A 20,341-nucleotide genomic window follows, 5' to 3' on the forward strand; every position below is an offset into this window, starting at 1 on the left:
TTTGATTTACAGCCCACCCCAGATTCACACTTTTCCTGTAACTACATGAAACAAGAGTGGAACAAACAGTCACTTTAATTTACAGCCCCTAGATTCACAATTGCCCTGTAACAACATGAAATGAGGAGAACAAACACGACTCTAATTTACATCCTGTAGATTCATACTTACCCTACCAACTATGTGGATAATTACCCCTTACTTAAAAAAAAAAATACTTACAGTATAAATAATTAGTTCATTTCCCTGATAGTTACACCTTTATTCCCCAAATATTACATATTGTTCCCTCTATAACTAAACATACTTACTTTATAGTTACACTATAATTACAGAAAGTTACGTTGTAAATTAGTTTTACTTACGCAGTACTTTAGCTATAATCTAAAGCATTACCAATTACTTTTTCAGTAAATAATATGTAACTGAGAGCAAAACAGCCATAAATCACTCCTTCATAACTGTGAAAAAAACAAATTCCAAATGACTAAATAAGACGATCTGTCATTCAGTCTCAGCTAACTAACCAAATCCACAGTTTTAAAAACCATGCATGCTTGTAAAAGATAAGCCCAACAAGAGAACTAACACTTAAGATGTCAAATTTAACAAGACAGATTGGTTTGGAAATGGCACATTTAATGACTAGGCTTGTTTGATCCCCAAGACAGAGACTGAAAGCAGACCATCTTTTCAAAAGACTTCTGTTTGATTTGAGCCCTTAAAAACAGGACTGAGTCTCCACAGAGACTGCCTTTACATTATCAAAAAATGCATCAGATCATTACAAAACAATGCTAAAGTGTCATGAAACTCCAAAACACATATTTTGAGATACAGATATGTTCAGACTGCACATCACTGAAAACACTAAATGTACTCATTAAGTTTATTTCCAAGTGGAAATGAGTTATTTTTGCATTTTTAGAGCAATTTGTGCATTTTTAAAGCTTCCAGTTTGAAAAGCAAAGTGGAGAAACGTCACGGATTCTGACATCAATGCGTAATATCGGCAAGATCTCTCCCCCACTCTACAGTCCCACTTTTCCACAGTTTTACAGACCCATTTCTATAGACTTGTTCAGCTCTGAGATGTTAATGACCAGGGTAAAATGGGGGTTTCATGACATTTTAAAATATTTTTTTGGTAACACTTTAGTATGGGGAACACATATTCACTATTAACTATGACTTGTGCCTCAATAAACTCTAATTTACTGCTTATCAATAGGTAGTAAGTTCGTTTTTGTAGCATTTAGGTTTAGGCATTGGGTAGGATTAAGGGATGTAGAATAAGGTCATTCAGAATAAGGCATTAATATGTGTTTTATAAGTACTAATAATCAGCCAATATCCTAGTAATATGCATGCTAATAAGCAACTAGTTAATAGTTAATAACTGAACCTTAAAATAAAGTGTTACCAAAATTATTATATTCTTATTATAGAAATCAATCAAAATTGTACTCCAATAAGAGCAGGAAAGTTAAAGTTGGGGTAAGTGTTATTTCAAAACCGTTTTAGAAAAAGGACTCGGGCAGAGTGGATTAACAAACTTGTAGCCAATCAGCAGGTAAGGGGCGTGTCTATGGTGAGAAGAGAGGCTCAGTGCACAACATTATTTAAAACCCAGTAACACAGTAACACAGGACGGATATTAGCCAAGAAATAACTAATATATGCTGGCTTTTGCTTGAATATGCTCTTGTGTCATGTTCGCTTGTTTGTCCATTTGCGATCATATTGTCGCTTACTTCAGCGATGATAAAGACCCGTTCATCAGTGTTTCAAGGTTTCAAGTGTCAGCTCACAAAATGTGTCCGACAGGTAAGATACTATACTCCTAATTTATGTTTGTTTACTCTTTTCATCTATATAACCCATCTTGTCATAATTCATGAGAATGGTTTGTGTTTTTGTGATAGATATTCACTTTTTCATTGAGGAGCTATCAAAATAGGGCTGATACCCTTTTTGGGGGTAGGGGCGTGTTTGTTTTGGTGATTTGAAATATCAACAACGGTTACCAGATAGCACTTACCCCACCTTTAAGAGCCAATGTGACTACACTGTAACAGCCTGAATTTTTTTAAGTATAATCAACTTGGATGTTTAAATGGTTAGTTCACCCAAAAGGAAATGTATGTCATTAATTACTCACCGACTGACTTTGTTTACAAGGGAGTGTGGATCACCTAGCCAAACCAACGAAAGCTCCCCTCTCTTCACGGGGCAAGGAGTAACTGCCCCCCACTACAAAGCACTTCACTGGCACTAAACCACAGAGACTGAGTTTGTTTGCACGGACATTGACACTGATTTAGAAGAATAAAAACGCCCCTGGGCGACACTTCACTGCATTTCTGTGTCTGTTCTCCTCTCTTCCCTGGTCAAGGGCGACATTGGTGGAGAATGCCGGCAGGAGACACCAGACACGAGTGGCGAATGTGATCGAAAAGGTCACTGTAGATAGACTGCTATGTGCACTACCCCGTCTCCACCGGCGCACTGTCGGGCTCCAAAATCCACACACAGTGCCTGAGTTGGTAGAAGCTGTGGAGCTGTCTGAGGCTGCAACGGCAAGGGAATCAGGAGAGAGGGCCGCATTTAGAGCCCCCACAAGTCGGGGAGCCTAGCAGGCCTCGCTCAAGCACCTGAACAGGACGAGCCTATGCCGACTGACCCAAATCCGCCGGAGGCCCGGGCTTGGATGGCGGGCTGTATTGTGCATCAAAACGTCCCCACCGGGGCCCCAGAGGAGGAGGTCCGGGTGAACAGCCGACAATTTCGAGCCATGTTGGATACGGGCAGCAGTGTCAGCCTCATTCAACCTCAGCTGCTGGGATCCACAAAACCAGGCAGATCCCTCCTCCCAATCACCTGTGTCCATAGAGATATGAGGTACGGCCCAGCCCAAACCGTCTCAATCTCTGCCTCCCCAGGAACCTGGATGGTTGAGGTCGGGGTCTTGAAGGACCTGCTGGTACCGATCTTGCTCGGAAGGGACTGGCCAGGCTTTGAGCAGCTCCTAAGTGGTCGTGACAATCCAGGGCACCGGAGGGGAGGAGGCCGACTCCGGAAAATGAGAGCTCACCAGGCTTACCTTGCATCTGAAAGTCAGAGAGCAGGTGAGTCTTCCCAGACAAATCTTGACGTTTTCTCTGATCTGTTCCAGAAAATCACAGGGAGCGGGTCTCTAGGAAGAGAACAACGGGAGGACGATCGCTTGAAGCACTGCCACCTCCTCACCCCTCTCCACACTTCATTGTAAAGAATGAACTGTTATACTGTGTAGCTTAAAGACGGGAAAAGCTTAAGGATCTGCTGGTAGTCCCACGTAGCAAAACTGAGATGGTCTTCCACCTAGCTCACTCCCATCCGCTGTCCGGCCACCTCGCAGCAGATAACATGTTGCAGTGGATAGGGGATCGCTTTCATTGGCCGGGGATGAATGCTGAGGTGAAACGGTTTTGCCCGTCCTGTGCAGTTTGCCAATTAACAGCTCCGCAGAGACCAGCCCCTGCCCCCTTATTTCCGCTACCAGTAATCAAAGTCCCGTTCTCACGCATTGGGATGGACATCATGGGACCACTGCCGAAGTCGGCACGGGACCATGAGCACATTCTGGTTCTGGTAGATTATGCCACTCGTTATCCTGAGGCCATTCCCATTCGACGAGCCACAGCTGCCACGATAGCACAGGAGTTTTGTTCTATGCAGCCGGGTGGGGAATCCTTTAGAAATCCTGACAGACCAAGGCACTCCCTTCGTCTCCCAGGTTATAGCGGATCTGTGTAAGTTACTACAAGTGAAACACCTCCGCACGTCAGTATACCACCCCCAGACAAATGGTCTAGTAGAACGCTTCAACCAGACTCTAAAGCGGATGTTAAAGCGAGTGGCCACTGAAGATGGACGCGATTGGGACCAAATGATCCCCTATGTGCTCTTTGAGATTCGAGAGGTACCCCAAGCTTCCACTGGCTTTAATCCATTCAAGTTGCTGTTCGGCCGACAACTCCGTGGGCTGCTGGATGTTGCCAAAGAGGCCTGGGAACAACAACCCTCCCCCCACCATTTGCTAGTGGAACACGTTCAAGAAATAAGGGAGATAATTGATCGAATAATGTCCTTGGTCAAGGAGCATCTGCTTGATGCCCAACTTACCCAGCAGCATCTCTATGATCGGCCAGCGCAGCCTCGGGAATTCCTTCCTGGTTCTAGTACCAAATGTGGCCTGCAAATTTCTGGCATCCTGGAAGGGCCTCAACACAGTCATTGAGCAAGTTGGCCCGGTAAATTACAAGCTACACCAGCCTGGAAGTAGAAGGAATGAGCAGGTATACCACATTAATCTATTAAAGCGTTGGGTCCCGGAACGGCCAGCCGTAGCTCTGTCAGCAGACAAGGTGGAGCCTGGGGTGGACATGAATCCCCAGCTTGGTCCACACCAAAAGAAAGACCTGGAGGCCCTGGTCAGAAGCTTTCAGCATGTTTTTCAGCATGGCTCCACACTGGACCTAACAAAAGGGTACTGGCAGGTCCCCCTCTCTCCATCTGCAAAAGAGAAGACTGCTTTTAGTACTCCATCCGGGCACTGGCATTACCGGGTCCTACCTTTCGGGGTGCATGGGGCACCAGCGACCTTCCAACGATTAATTAACCGAGTGCTCCGACCACACCAGGCTTATGCAGCGGCCTACCTGGATGACGTGGTTGTCCACTCAGAGACCTGGGAGGAACACGTATTCCGACTAAGGGAGGTACTAAGCGCGCTCTGTCGTGCAGGGCTAACAGCTAATCCTCAAAATTGTCACCTAGGGCTCTCAGAGGCACGCTACCTTGGTTATCGCATTGGAAGGGGACGGATCAAACCACAGGAAGAAAAAGTGAAGGCCATCAGGGAGTATCCCCGGCCCACGACAAAGAAGCAGGTACGGGCTTTAATGGGCTTAGCCGGATATTATCGTTGTTTTACCCCTGGTTTCTCAACTCTGGCTTGCCCCCTTACAGACCTGACGAAGAAGGGCCGACCGGATAAAGTGCGATGGGATGCTGCAACCGAAAGAGCATTCCAGTGGCTGCGAGCAGCATTGTCCTCCGCACCAGTGCTCCATATACCGGATTTCTTCTTGCCGTTCACCCTCCAAACAGATGCCTCCGACACGGGCTTAGGAGCGGTGCTGTCCCAAATGGTCCAAGGAGAGGAACATCCGGTAACGTTGAGAAAGAGGCCCTGGCCATAAAATGGACAGTCGAGGAGCTCAGGTACTATCTTCTAAGTCGTTCCTTCACCCTATATAATATAATAAAATATAATATATAGCATAATATATAGATGTATAAATATAGTATTGTATACAAGTACAGTAGTGTAAACTGGCATCATTTTTTATTTTTTTTGGTTTGGTTTGACATTGATAATATAAAGAAATGTATCTTGAGCAGTAAATAAATATAATATAATATAATATAATATAATATAATATAATATAATATAATATAATATAATATAATGTAATATAATAAATATAGCATATATTTATCAAATAAACACAGCCTTGGTAAACATAAAAGTATTAAGATAAATAAAAAATAAACTATATCTAATTATCATAGGGTCTCATTTGCAAAGTACTAACAATTGATCTGACTTGCTGTTCTATGTATAAATGAGCCAGCATGAATGGACCGACACAAGCAAAACTACTAAAAGACATCTCACTGTGCCATTACCATGACATTCAAAAGGCCTTTTTAGGCACACTGCATGGTTCCAGTTGATATGAAACACACATTTTCATTGTATGTAATCTATAAAATATGCTTAATATAACATGGGACCATGTATTTAAACATTTCAACATCGATACTAACATTTAAATAAATAATTTGATACAATGCACTTATTGTGCATATACATGTTTTTATATTGTACTTTTTATACCTGCATGCAATTAATGTACATCTAACTACTATCTAATTACATCTATAGTTACACTGCTAAAAGTAAATCCTCAAATTAGATTAATGCAGAAAAAATAGAAATAGTGACTTAATGAGGATTTCAAAATTGAAACTGAATCTTATAAAACAATATCAACTCTTGTATCTTACAGACATGTTGGCGATGCCTATACTGGCCACCTTAATGAAATATCCCTGGCCAGAAAATGCTAATATCAAATTTCTTACCATTCTGTTGGGAAACAGGGCTGTTCATTTTCATCAATGTTGCCTTCCCTTGCTGCAGAACACACATTTGTTCTCCTTTTCCGGCTGGCTAATGGCATTAGTGTTATATTAGTGGGTGTGGGGGGTGGGGGGTGTAAGTAGAACTGTTGCCCCCAATAGAAAAAGAGGCCAGTTGGCTTGCTGTTTGCTTCTCACTGTGAATGGCTAAAATGAATGAGATTTGCAAATGGCTGTATACACTTTGGCTAGCCTTTCATGATGATGGAGAGAATTTATTAAGGGAGACTTGAGAAAGCGGTATTAATCAGGTCTGTTTGCCGCCTCCAGACTTGTTACATCCCTTGGAAAGATATTGGGGTCGGTAATGCCTTTACATAAGTCTTGCTTGTCTCAAGCTGGTTGTTTCATAGTTTGGCACCAGAGTCAGCCTGCCATATAACAGGCTGGCTGAGGCACATGGAGGCGGCTTGCTTGACCACAGATGTGATTAGGATGAAGTGTAGACCATGATCCACTCATTTGAAGTATATTACACTAATGCAGAGACTTTCACAGTCAGTTTCAGCAAAGAGATTAGTCAAGACAATCTCTAACCTCAGCAGTCACTTGTATTAACAACACAATCAAAATAAACATGCAGGAGAAAAGGATAAAGCAGGAGTAACAACTAGTGCTGCCCCCTAATAGTCGGGTGTTCTGGTTATGGTGAGACTTAGCACCCTCCTCTTCCTGATTAGAGGATCAGGATGGCTTCTGCTGAGCAGGGTCCAGCACAAAAAATTTGGGCCAGGTCCATAGCGCTTCGGGAAAGGGTATCGCTTAGCAGAGTGAGAGGAATGGGCGTACTGTCTTGGAGGGTTGCGTCTGTGCAGGTTTGGGGCGACTGGTGGCAGCAGCAGAGCTGGAATCCTTGAGCAGGAAGTGTTGCATTGCATGGGACAACTTCTGTGGTACAGAGGAGTTTTATGCTAATCTGTCGACCACCTGACTGAAGAGGACAATAAAGGAGACGGGAGAGTCAAGGAAAACCGTCTTGTCAGCGTCCTTGATTTCTGTTAAGCCATAAGTGGCGCTCCAGTTCCACTAGGCTGGCCACTGATCAATGGCCTGGGCCATTGCCTTGGTAGTGCGGGGGCCCAGATCTGTTGTGCTGTGTAGCTCCTTAAATACGACCGCGTCTGGCCTTGTCTTGTACATGGTATGGAGGAGTTTAGTCTGGTAGAGTGAGGAGACCAATATGTAGGCACATAAAGCTAGTCAATTCAAGTCAATTGTATTTATATAGCGCTTTTTCAATGACATTAGTTTCAAAGCAGCTTCAGAGTAGAGCAGATATTTGGCACGCCTTGCCATGTGTGGTTTTTACTTTCAATCCAATGGCAGTGGGTGGGCAAAGGTAAGCAGCCACTGTTTCATCCAAGGGAAGCAGCTTCTCATAGCCCTTCTTCTGGGTGCCATCCACTGTTATAAGTTAAGTTGGATGAGGTGGGAGTGCACAGGCGGGCAGATTAGGGTGCACGCCAAGACGTAGTCACCTCATTGTTCACCTCTGCGAAGAAGTGCTCGACTTGGGTGGGTGTCTGACAGTGGCCCGGCAGATACCACTCATCCAGAGGCCTGGGAGTGGGCTCCTCAGGGGTAGACTACTCTAAACCTAGTTGCTCAACAGCCTTGGTCAAGAGATGGAGGAGCTCTGTTTCCATTCTGGCACTGGTTTCGATCGGTTCGAGGAAGGTTGGGGGGGAGGTTGTCGTTGGTAGAGCCCATCTAATCCTCTGTGACTAAAGCTTCCAATTAGATGCTGTCGTCTAGGGGATCATAATCAGACCCCCAAACAACACCAGGTCATTCAAGATGGCAGAGGAAACTGGTAGAGGCAGGAAATAGGATGGGGGAAACCTCTCTATGTGGAGAGAGTGAGGCACAAGGTGCTGAGCCAGTGTGAGCTCACTCATTTCCGAGCGCTGAGATCCTCTGCCCCACTGTTTTTCCTTGCAGGCTCCTGGGAGGAACAAAATGGGAGGGCGCTAAGGGATAGAGTCGATCTCTGAAAAGAAAGTGAGTCAAAAACGCATGAGGCAAGACTCATGCTCTTGCAGTGAGAGCAGTTCATCTCAATGAGAGCTGCATCAACGGCGGGTTTCCCCAGGCATGCGACATGCTCACAGCCGGGGTACAACATTTGTAACAACATCACAGAATTTTGCTCTTAGAAAATTGCTCTTAAAAAGTTCGCCGGCCGCAACGGAAAACGCTGGCACACTCTCAAGCGCTGAAGGCGACTAGTGCAAAGCGCTGATCAGGCACAACATCGGAGGCTGCTGGGGAACGGCGAGCTGGTCTTGTTGCAGAGAGTGGTGCACTGATCAGACAGAAGAGTGAAGCACTTTGTCAGTCCTGCTGCAAGAAGGCGAAGAAGGCGTAGAGGTTTCATGTCCATAGTCTCAGCGAAGAGAAATGTCATCACTGAAGGAAAATTTTATCAGTGATCCAATACGCTGCGCCCGCTTATATAGCCAGAGACCCCGCTCACAAAAATACAGATTATGACTTTTTTAGGGGGTGCTTAATAAACTGGCAAACTTTATATCCGTAAAACAACTCAGATAAACTATTAAAAAGTTTGTGCTCTCCCTTTCATTACTGTCATGACCAGTATCGCTTTGAAGACTGTAAACTGGATTATGAATAATTGGAACAAATCCATCCTTGAGCTGTAACTTTTTAGCAAAACATGCCTTGAATTGCCTCTTGTTCAGGCAATGATCAGGCACAAGGCAGGCACGAGATCATAGGCTGGTCAGGCACGAGATCCGAGGCTGCTGGGGAGCGGCGAGCTGATCTGGCTGCAGAAAGTGGCGCACAGATCGGAGAGAAGTGTGAAGCGCTGTGTTTTAATATCACTAGTAGGCTACATTAAGTAGCCGATCTCAATTCGTGCTGCCGAGTCTGTAGCCATTTTTAAAAAACATCTTAAGACACATCTTTTCCATTTGCACCTGACCAATACAGAATAGCACTTACTGATCACCACAGCAACGACCAAAAAGCGCACACTCCTGGGGAACGGCGAGCTGGTCTTGTTGCAGAGAGTGGTGCACTGATCAGACAGAAGAGTGAAGCACTTTGTCAGTCCTGCTGCAAGAAGGCGAAGAAGGCGTAGAGGTTTCATGTCCATAGTCTCAGCGAAGAGAAATGTCATCACTGAAGGAAAATTTTATCAGTGATCCAATACGCTGCGCCCGCTTATATAGCCAGAGACCCCGCTCACAAAAATACAGATTATGACTTTTTTAGGGGGTGCTTAATAAACTGGCAAACTTTATATCCGTAAAACAACTCAGATAAACTATTAAAAAGTTTGTGCTCTCCCTTTCATTACTGTCATGACCAGTATCGCTTTGAAGACTGTAAACTGGATTATGAATAATTGGAACAAATCCATCCTTGAGCTGTAACTTTTTAGCAAAACATGCCTTGAATTGCCTCTTGTTCAGGCAATGATCAGGCACAAGGCAGGCACGAGATCATAGGCTGGTCAGGCACGAGATCCGAGGCTGCTGGGGAGCGGCGAGCTGATCTGGCTGCAGAAAGTGGCGCACAGATCGGAGAGAAGTGTGAAGCGCTGTGTTTTAATATCACTAGTAGGCTACATTAAGTAGCCGATCTCAATTCGTGCTGCCGAGTCTGTAGCCATTTTTAAAAAACATCTTAAGACACATCTTTTCCATTTGCACCTGACCAATACAGAATAGCACTTACTGATCACCACAGCAACGACCAAAAAGCGCACACTCCTGGATCATATCTACGTCTCTCATCCGGATTTGTGCCTTCAGGCGGGTATGTTACATAGTTATCATAACTATCAAAATCCAGTGTTCTGTATTTTGCGTACGTGAGTTTTTGTTGTAAATGGCTATTGCTGCGCGTTTAGCTAGAATGCCATACAAAACCAACCCATTGGGCCACTGAATCTGCATTAACGACAACAGCTGGGGCAACAGCCTTAGTCCTAATGGGTTGTTATCATAGCTATCAAAATCCAGTGTTCGGCATTTTGCGTACGTGAGTTTTTGTTGTAGATGTCTATTTAAAAAAAAAAAAAAAAAAAAAAAAATTGTGTACTGTGCTAATTAATTGAGATTTCTTACCGCTCTTACAGGTTGTTGGCCTTGTCTGTTTCGTTGCTTCTATTACACTCCCCTTTTTTGTAAGTCGCTTTGGATAAAAGCGTCTGCTAAATGATTAAATTAAGTGATGTTAAGCCTTTTCTTTATAACGTTTTTTTTTTTATGGAAGGAAAACAAAGTGTAATTAAACGTGTTGTGTTCATTTTCTGGGCTCAACAGTTTGTCTCATTTGCAAACATATTATGTTGCTTTAAAAATCTAATGTGAATACTGATTAAAAAGCGTTCCTCAAATCCATGTGTTTTGTATTGATTTACCATCTAACAAAGTTTCCTGTATCGGGCACTGCGTCGTTGAGTGATGACACTCTGGGAACGCCACCAGCGTTACGTGACTGAAGCATGAAGGAAATCTAACCAACCCTGATTGGTGCTGCGTCATGACGTAGTAGATGACAGCATAATCGGAAGATACAAAGCGACGCTGACACACAAACACACACTAGATTTTTGCTCTTCAGCGAAGCGCTCTGTGTTTGAATTGTTTGTCTATTTGGTGTTGTTTGTCCAAAAAGCAGAGATGTATAAAGTACTAGAGACCAAGACTTGAGTAAAAGTACAAGTGCTCTATCAAAAAAGTGTCTTGAGTAGAAGTTGAAGTCCTCTTTAAGCTCCATACTTAGAGAAGTACAAAAGTATTCAACATTTTTTGTACTTAAGTATTGCAAGTAGTTTATTTAAAAATGTACTACTCAAGTACTGAAAGTAAAAGTACAAGTATTGTGTTGTGTTGTTAAAGAAAGAAGTCAAAAGTTTGAGCATCATATTTCATTATCTAAAAAGTTTATTTTGACTAATAGTCAAGTTTTTTATACAATTGAATACAATTAATAGCTAGCAAACTACAACTCGCTTTGCACTTGTTTTCCCTGTTTTCACCTCACTGTTTTCACCTCACCTGGAGTGATACCTTTTGTATCACTCCAGTCTAAACTAGGCTAAATAATTTTTTAGGTAATTGTCATATAAATAACCTGAAAATACTGTAGTTCATTAAGATTAAATCTTACTAAAAACAAATATAAGCACACTTATATTCTTATTTCAAGAGGTGTTCTGAGTAAATGATTTGTTTTGTTACACATTAAAATATGGTTTGATTAGTTACCATTACATTAGCTCCCAACCTTTTTTCAGTCATGGCACCCTTTGAAAATGTTCTAAATGTTGTGGCACCCTCTCACATACGTTATGCTAGGGGTATAATGGTACAGATTGCTCACGGGTCGGTTTGTATCATGGTTTTAGGTTCACGGTTTCTGTACGGTTCAATATTTGGTATGTTCAGGGAAAAGGGACTAATAAAAGTCCAACAAATAACTTAAATACAAACAGCATCACAAATAAATACTATCGAGCAAAGATACTAATAAAATAAACATACTTCTCAGTTTTTTTCAGGTAAGTCTAACATTAGTTTTTAAGTAGAGAAATTGAATAAAGTAATCAAATGTAAAATAACTGAATATTTAACTGTTTAAATTAAAAATTAATCATTGTTAAACTTACAAAAGCTATTCAATCAAGATCAGTGAGTGATGTCCTTATCTTTTGTTTGATATTGAACAGACAGCAGTAAAGGCTACTGCCCCTTCAAGACCCAATACAAGGATAGTTGTCGTTTTTCTCGACTGTATAAAGTTCTCTTAAGCCATACAAATGTTGACATACATTTTGTGTGAGTTTGTTCGTTTAAGCGCAAGATTTAAAAGTTAACTCAATATTTGTGCGTTGTGAGACGAGTGTGCGCTTTGGGACACATGCACAGAGAAAGATCTCACAGTACGCGTCTCATTCGCGTCTTTTCACGTGGGTGATGATGGAAAAACGACTGGTCATATTAAACATACGGCAGCACTCGCATGCATTAAACAATTTTTTTTTTACAAAGAGAGACCGTTTTGCCCACGTTTTTCTTTTATTTTTGCTGTTGTTTTACTGTATAACTGAGGAGCCAGCACATGTATCCATTGACAGAAACAAGCATTATTTTCAAGTTACAACCCATATTAAATATGCGGCACCCCATTTGGGAAACACTGGATTAGACTAATAACTAATATAAGAAATAACCATGATCAATACATTTGTTACTGTATTCATTATTTTTTGATAATCTTACTTAATACAAATACAACTGTTCATTGTTTGTATGTTACTTCACAGTGCACATTAACTATAATAGAGAGCAAGACAGCACTCGCGTTGTTAAGGACGGTGAATGTGTGTGCGGCCGGGACGCGGCCAGGACGCTCCACATGAGACCCCTACAGTGGGGGCTGAAGACTAATGGGTTTTCCTTTCATATGATCAGGGTTATGCGCAGATGCCCTCTTTCCTTTATCATATGGAAGAAACATTGGTTTCTGTCCCAAGAGGTGCTGGGAGCATCATGTTGCCAGAAAACCATTTCAACAGATGCCTCCCTCACTGGCTGGGGCAGTTCATGGGAGGCCGCTTTGCGAGAGGTCCATGGGGGCCCAGCATTCTTCCTGGCACATCAACTGCCTGGAAATGCTGGCGGTCTACAAAGCTCTGATGAGCTTTTTCCTGGACCTCCGCGGCCACCATGTCCTGATATGATCCGACAACAGGGCCATAGTATAATATCTGAATCATCAGGGGGTCCTGAAATCACGCCCTCTATGCAGACTGGCGCACTAGGTCCTCCTGTGGTCCCATGGGAAATTGTCATCCCTCAAGGTGATGTACCAAAACCAGGGAGAAGACATCCTGTTGAGGTAGGGGCTGAGGCTATGCCATTGGGGCTTTCCACTCACCTATAGATGATGGACCACTGGGGAGGTGCCATCTGGTTGTATGGCTCGTCCATGGGGCTTGGAGAATGAGGCCTGCGGCTCATTCCAGAGTCCCAATCTGGTACCTGGCAGTGGTGCTCGAAGGGCTGGCTGAGGCCCCCTTTGAGCCGCTGGAGTCGACCGAGGGAAGGAACCTGACCCTCAAGGTAGCTTTTCTCCTCGCTATCCCCTCTCTGAGGAGAGTGGGGGATCTCAAGGCCTTGGCTATCACGCCAACCTGCCTGGAGTTTCTCCCTGGCGGAGTGAAGGCCATCTTACATCCTAGGGAAAAATAGGGTTATGTGCCCAAGGTGTCATCTAATGTGGCACGGTCAGTGGTTCTTCAGGCCTTCCATCCTCCACTTCACGTGACGGCGGAAGAAGGAAGACTTCACCTGCTCTGCTAGTCAGAGCTCTAATAGTTTATTGAAGAGGTCTTCCCAGGGGAGGAAATCAGAAGTTTCAACAGTCTGCAACTCCCAGTGATGCCTGGTGGCCGAGTGCTCGCATCCTAAGTGTACCTGGTCCCCCAGCTTCACACTAGGACGAGCCTGATCACGGTGTGGGATAGTGGGTAGTTTGTTCCCAGAGTGTCGTCACTCAACGACGCAGTGCGAGTTCCCTCGATATAGGGAACGTCTTGGGTTATGACTATAACCCTTGTTCCCTGAGAGGGAACGAGACACTGCGTCTCGTCACCAAACCTATCACGGGCAGAGCGCTCGCTTCAGCGCAAATAAGCTAGTGTGTGTGTGTGTGTCAGCGTCGCTTTGTATCTTCCGGTTATGCCGTCATCTACTACGTCATGACGCAGCACCAATTAGGGTTGGATAGATTTAATTCATGCTTCAGTCGCGTAACGCTGGTGGCGTTCCCAGAGTGTCGTCACTCGACGAGGCAGTGTCTCGTTCCCTCTCAGGAAACAAGGGTTATAGTCATAACCCGAGACGTTATCATAGTTGGTTAAATGAAGTCGGTGCGCCACCTACAGCCCGTTTGGGGGAAGTGTAGTTTGGTAAACAACATTAGCCTTTTTGACAGAATAATCGTGATCAGTAATTGTGATTATGATTTTGATCAAAATAATCGTGATTACCATTTTTACCATTATCGTGCAGCCCTATAAGAAGTTTTCTTTTTTAGTTGACAACAGTGTTGTGTAAATGGCTACTAACTGAGGAAAGAGGTACGAACTAAAGAAGTCCACTAAACAGAAACCTCATGTGACAGGGCCAGGGCTTATTTACAGTACATAAATTAACACATTGGATTATCTAGGGGGTGCTTCACTGCATGGATAAAGAACAACAAAAAAAGGAAAAGTGATTTATTGAAACGATATAAATACCACATTTTGTAATTTCCAATGACCTTTTCTTTTGCCATTATCCACGAGAAAGCTATTTTGTTTTTTTAGAGGCAGTAATAGCCTTTAGTTAGAAAAGCAGTGTTGAGAGCAAATGCTTTCTTTGTCTTTAATATCACTGAGAAATTAGTGATTACCAAACACTTGTTTTTGATAATTAACATAAATAGAGAGGTGATAATTATGCCCATATATGTAAAAAAAAGAATAAAAATTAAAAATAAACTAATAATAATAATATGGAAATATATCTGGCATTCCCAAAGATCGTCTTGGAAAACTGTGAAAGATTATTGTGCTATTATTGCTTTTGACAAGATAAGAAATATCTTGACAAGTACAATTTTCTTCTTCTCTTTTTCTTCTTCTTTTGGTGTCTTTCCTGTTGAAATATGAAGATAGGGTGGAATATGTAGATAGGCTTTTCCTTTTGTTTTAAATGGCCACTAGTCTTTAGTTTTTGGTCTGTAATGTAGGAGGAGACATGCTGTACAGTTTAACATCTGCAATTTTGTTGAACATTAGCATATAGATGAGCACAAAGACAATGACCGAAAACAAGAAAGCTCTTTAAGAAAGTTGTTAGGTTCTCTTTTGAATAAAAAAATAAAACTGACAATATACGTATAACAGTCCTGTTATTGCTATAGGAGTCTAATGACTGCATACTGCTGTTCATGAAAGCCCTTTTGGATTTAGCTGGGTTTATGAGGCATTTTAATTCCTGAAATACTGAAGTGTTTTCCGTTCCTGTTCCTGGAAAATTTCTAATATTCCTATGCCATTAGAGCAAACATCACACATGATGACTCCTACAGGAGTGCTGCCCACTCCATTACAGATGCAGCACCATGTTTTACAATTGGCATGTGATTTGAAGGCATGCTTGGTTTTCTGTAAAAGTAAACCCATTTGGACACAGGTAATGGAGAGAAAGATGAATCATTGGAGCATATAACTTTGTTAATTGCTAAGAGGCTCAGAAGCCCAATAACCCTAATTATAGTCAACACTGATTCAGCTACTCATAATGTTGGTCACGTTTTCAGCAGAATTTTGGGGAACTAAGCATGTATCTCAATTTAGATAATTTGACTTCTGTCACTTTATATAGCATTTTGACAGTTTTTTGTTTTGTTTTGTAATGAATGGTCAATACATCAGGGAAATGTGGTAATTTAGGACAGCTTGATTATGGCAAAAATCATAAGCACAGACACGTTCTCTCAAATGGTTACATTCACCTAAGACATAACGGTCTTTGTTTATGAGGATACTTACCAAAACTGCATTTCAACATATTTTGTGCACTGTAAAAAATTAATCATGGGTCTTGTAATTTTCATTAAAAATAATAATGTGATAATTAAATATAATGGGTACATTTCATTATTGAAATTGTGGTTTTGTGTTTGATAGAATATATTAAGAAGATTTCACTAATAAAACCAAGAGATAGGTTTTCCTCTTTTATTTAAGAAAATGTGTGCAATTTTTAGGCTTAATTTGAGCAAAATAAACTAATAAAATTAAGAAAAAATTTACCTATTTTATTTTAAGAGAAGTGGTTCAATTATGCGGTTAGAGACACCATTTGAAAGTGAACGGCAGTGATCAGAAGACATTTTTGGCGGAGGGGTCGAACGTCAATCACATAAGAGGTAAGTTTAGTTATGCTTCTCATTATTTCTTAAAGCTCTTTCATAGAACAGTTATGTTTTCACTCTTGTTCAGTAGCATAGCTGAGGTTGTCGCATATTTTAGTTGTGTCATGCCGATGCCTATAAGGCACAATAGATGAGATGAGTTGTCTTAAATCAACGAAAACAAATTATATGACTTGCGAAACTGTGAACGATTGTCTTATATCCAGTGTGTACAACACCACCACATGCTTGTGCTGGGGCTAGAATATTTATTGCTAAAATAAATCGTCGTCAATGTGCTAACGTTATATTCTCCATAGGCCATCGGTAAGCTTGATATTGGGAAGAAGATTAATAGATGTAACTTTTTAAAACTTCAAATTACGTCTTTCAAAATATAATAATGTATGACAATTTAAAATTAATCTTCTAGAAAAGAGTATTAATAATTAAAAAATATATAATAATACAAATGGCACGATGTAATATTGCGTTCATACTCGAAGCCAGATGGCGCCCTCTCTTGCAGTAGCCTGTACGCGATGTCCCAACTCGTTCATAGAAGTAGACTCTCCTGCAAATATCCTCGACCTCATGTAGAAATTCTCTGGCTAAAACGCTAAAACCATGACTAAAACATCCAGCAGTCGTGACCATGATCGTGAAGATATCTTTTTCTGCAAACCATCTCGGGTATGTATATAAGAATATAGTGTATTTTTAATGTAATGTTAAATTATGTAGTAATTTAACCTATATCATACCAGATTACAGAATATTTATCCTAACTGGAGCAAATTTAATCTGTAGCATTGCGATTTATAAATTAATTCATTTGAAATATAACTTTGTCAGACATGTTTTAGCTGCATTGTGTTTCTAAACCTCAACAAGGTCAATTTAAATTGTTATTAAAAATACATTTTATGGAAAATAATTTCTAAAACATTTATAAGACATTTTTTTGTATTTATTTATGATTGTAATTACAAATTGAAGCAAACCGAAATGTTAAAATGAGACCACAATTAGCCTTCTAGCCCAAAGGCTTAATTAACTAACTTATATCTATTTTAATTTGGTATGCGATAAATTTGTTTTAAAGGGCAGTGCAGGTTAACAGATTATTGTAATGATGTTTGAGGTGAAAATATCTGAACTGAAATTAATTATTACTTTTAAAAATGTTGCAGTTAAAAAGTTTAATTATTGTACATTACACTGACATTTTACACTTGTTTAAAGAAGTGTAAGCTTTATATAAATTCTGTATTGAATGTATCACTTGCAGAGGAGGACTACTAGGCTGGACTTTAAAGGAGAAAACTGAACCCATGATGCAGGTAAGTTACTTTCATAACATCAATTATTATTATAAAAAAATACAAATAATTTGGGTGACGCTAATTTAAAAACTTTTGTCACATCAGAATCCTGATAAAAACATCGACATGATGAGAGACGTTGTCCTCCGTTGCTTGATTTTTTTTATCTGGGTGAAAAAGAGGATGACCTCATCCAAGAGTACAATGTAAGTGACTACAATTATTCTATATATTTATGGTGTTTTGAGAAATGTATTTGTACATTGTTTTTATATTAAAAAATAAATAAATAGAAATGCAACTTAAACAATATTTTTTTTCAATAAAATTATATAAAGCTAATGTGAATATATTTAACACAAAATAGATTTTTTTTGTCAGCCACTATATGAAAAAAGGTAACACTTTATTTTGAAGGTCCACTTTAGACATTATACTGACTATAAGTAACTGCAACTACATGTTAACTAATCTATTAACCCTAACCTAGCAGTCTACTAATACTCTGAGTTAGTTGACATGTAGTTACGTACAGGTAGTAGAATGTCTATTGTGGACCATCAAAATGTAACCCTCCCCCTACAATAGTGTCACTAAATGTAATTTTTTTTCTTTTGTTTTTTTCTCTGAAAACACCCTCTGACATTGCTGAAACTGTACTTATGTTATTGTGGCAGTCTTTGTGGTCCACTGAAACAATATTTTTATGTGTCAGTGATTACAAAGAAAATAAACTATAATGGTTTGTTTGTAGATGTCTTTTTAAGTTGTTATAAGAATTTATTTTTTGAAAGTGTTAGTTTTACACCGTACACAAATCAACTTTATAATTATGGAAAGACTTATAATGAGATGGACAAGATAAGGATACTTATTTAATGTTTATTTTACAGTGTGACAATGGAGATATCCTGCAGCACATAATAAAAATTGCCATCTGCAAGAGGGATTATCAGGAGGATTTCAGCATCATCTTGGAGGGGGTGCAAGTCATGGCTGGCTTGGAAAATCTGGCAAGAGCCTGTGCTGTTCTTCTTGGACTCACATATGCACTTAACCTCACCTACCTGAAAGAACTTAGGCACACTTTTGAGGCCTTTCAGAAGCTCTTCTTGGAACTGGATGTTTGCAAGTTTTCACCAAAAATACTAACACTTAAAAACAAACTCATGACTTAGATTGAGACAATGCATTATTACCAAGTTCTGGTGAAAAGTAAACCGCATTGATTGATGAACATTTAATATTGTTCTACATACAAGCTTTCAGCAAGTAGCAAGACTTTTTAAAACATTTCTTGAGTTATTCTCAAGTTTTAGTCCATAATGTGACTTTTCTAACAGAAAAATGTTGCATACAAATGTGTATGCACAAGTTGTTTAACAAAATGATCTTTCTCATGGAAAATGTTGTCATTTTTTAATTTTATTTTCATATCTTAAAACTGCTGACTTACATTTTATACAGATTTGTTTTGTGCAAAAAAAGAAAGATTAAAAGCATGTTTTATAAAAAAAGTGCATTATGTATTCATTATTATCTAAACCTGAAAAAAGCAGTAAATGTTGTAATTAAGTAAATTTCATTCATACAAATGAGTAAATTCTGCTTGATTTATTTGTGAGACAACTTAAATTAAGAAAGCACATTCCACTAATAATATTAAATTCATCATGTGCCATAGACTAAATAATTTATGAATTTTTACTTAATTTATTTGGGTAAACTTCACAAAAAAAAACAACCTTAAAATCTACTCAAATATAATACGTGTAATATTGTTACCATAATTTTTTTAAGCAGATAGCATGTAATATTTTTTACAGTGTGTGTAGGCTATTTGACTGATTAGGCACGTATCTGAAGCCCAGAATGTTGTGTGTATCCCTTTAAATGCAAATGAACTGCACCCTGCTCCCTGGTTGCTACCTGTCCCCTTTCCAGAGGTTCGGATACTGTGGAGTGCAGCCTTACATGTTTGAACCGGAGTCGGACACAGGAAGCGGTTGGAACTTTCAAACTGGTCAAGAACTTTTCGACTGCACTTGGACATTTATGAATAGTTAGTGGATACATTTGGTTCTGTAGTTACATTGATTCAATTCATTGACTAGCATTTACAGTTAGTAGACTCGTTCTTTGTTAATAACTGAAATGTATATTTATTTATCTTTTGGTTTTATTATTTGTTTATTTATGTATTTCTGTTACATATTGTTATACATTAACAAAGCTCTGCAACAAAACATGACTGTGGCAAAGGGGGCGTGTTTTAGCGAGGTCTGTACGAAGACGGCGGGTTGGATAAAGATTGCTGTGAACAAGTTATATTGAACCGAGTTGTTGAGAGTGGTGTGAGCGCGGTGTGTTATTTTGTTTGTACCATGAGAGTTCTGAATAAACACGAGTTCCAATCACACCGACCCTGTCTCCTTCCTCCTTATTCTACGAACTTTGCTACGTTGACCAAAGGGAAGACGTACTTGCGGCTATAGTCGGTTACTTTTATGTTTTTCAGTGCTGGTATGTCAGTCAGTGGCGGCTTTTCCTTGACTAATAACATCCACTTCACAGCGACATTGATATAAATGTACTTTTTGATATAAATTCATGCTCTTTTGTCCATTCTAGATTAAATAAGATCTGACATTTCGGCATGTGACGTTATGATATGACATGCATAGCCAGCATGTTGTGCTTTTTAACCAATGATCAGATATTTATTTGACACAGCTATCAGTTGACCAGGGATCTCACGGCACTAGACGCTATGCTGCTGCGTTCCAATAACGATTCTAGAGCGTTTTTTTTACCGTTGC

At 40.4% G+C, this 20,341-nt stretch overlaps 1 long non-coding RNA gene across 1 annotated transcript; it reads left to right on the forward strand.

The window, feature by feature from the left end:
- Positions 1-17,486: 17,486 nt before the first annotated feature.
- Positions 17,487-18,965, forward strand: LOC137092387 (uncharacterized). Its single transcript, XR_010908261.1, has 3 exons — positions 17,487-17,540; positions 17,628-17,728; positions 18,416-18,965. It is a non-coding gene; the product is annotated as an uncharacterized lncRNA (long non-coding RNA).
- The last annotated feature ends 1,376 nt before the right edge of the window (positions 18,966-20,341 follow it).

The sequence above is a fragment of the Pseudorasbora parva genome, chromosome 11 (assembly GCF_024679245.1).
Source record: "Pseudorasbora parva isolate DD20220531a chromosome 11, ASM2467924v1, whole genome shotgun sequence".
NCBI classification, from domain to species: Eukaryota; Metazoa; Chordata; class Actinopteri; order Cypriniformes; family Gobionidae; genus Pseudorasbora; species Pseudorasbora parva.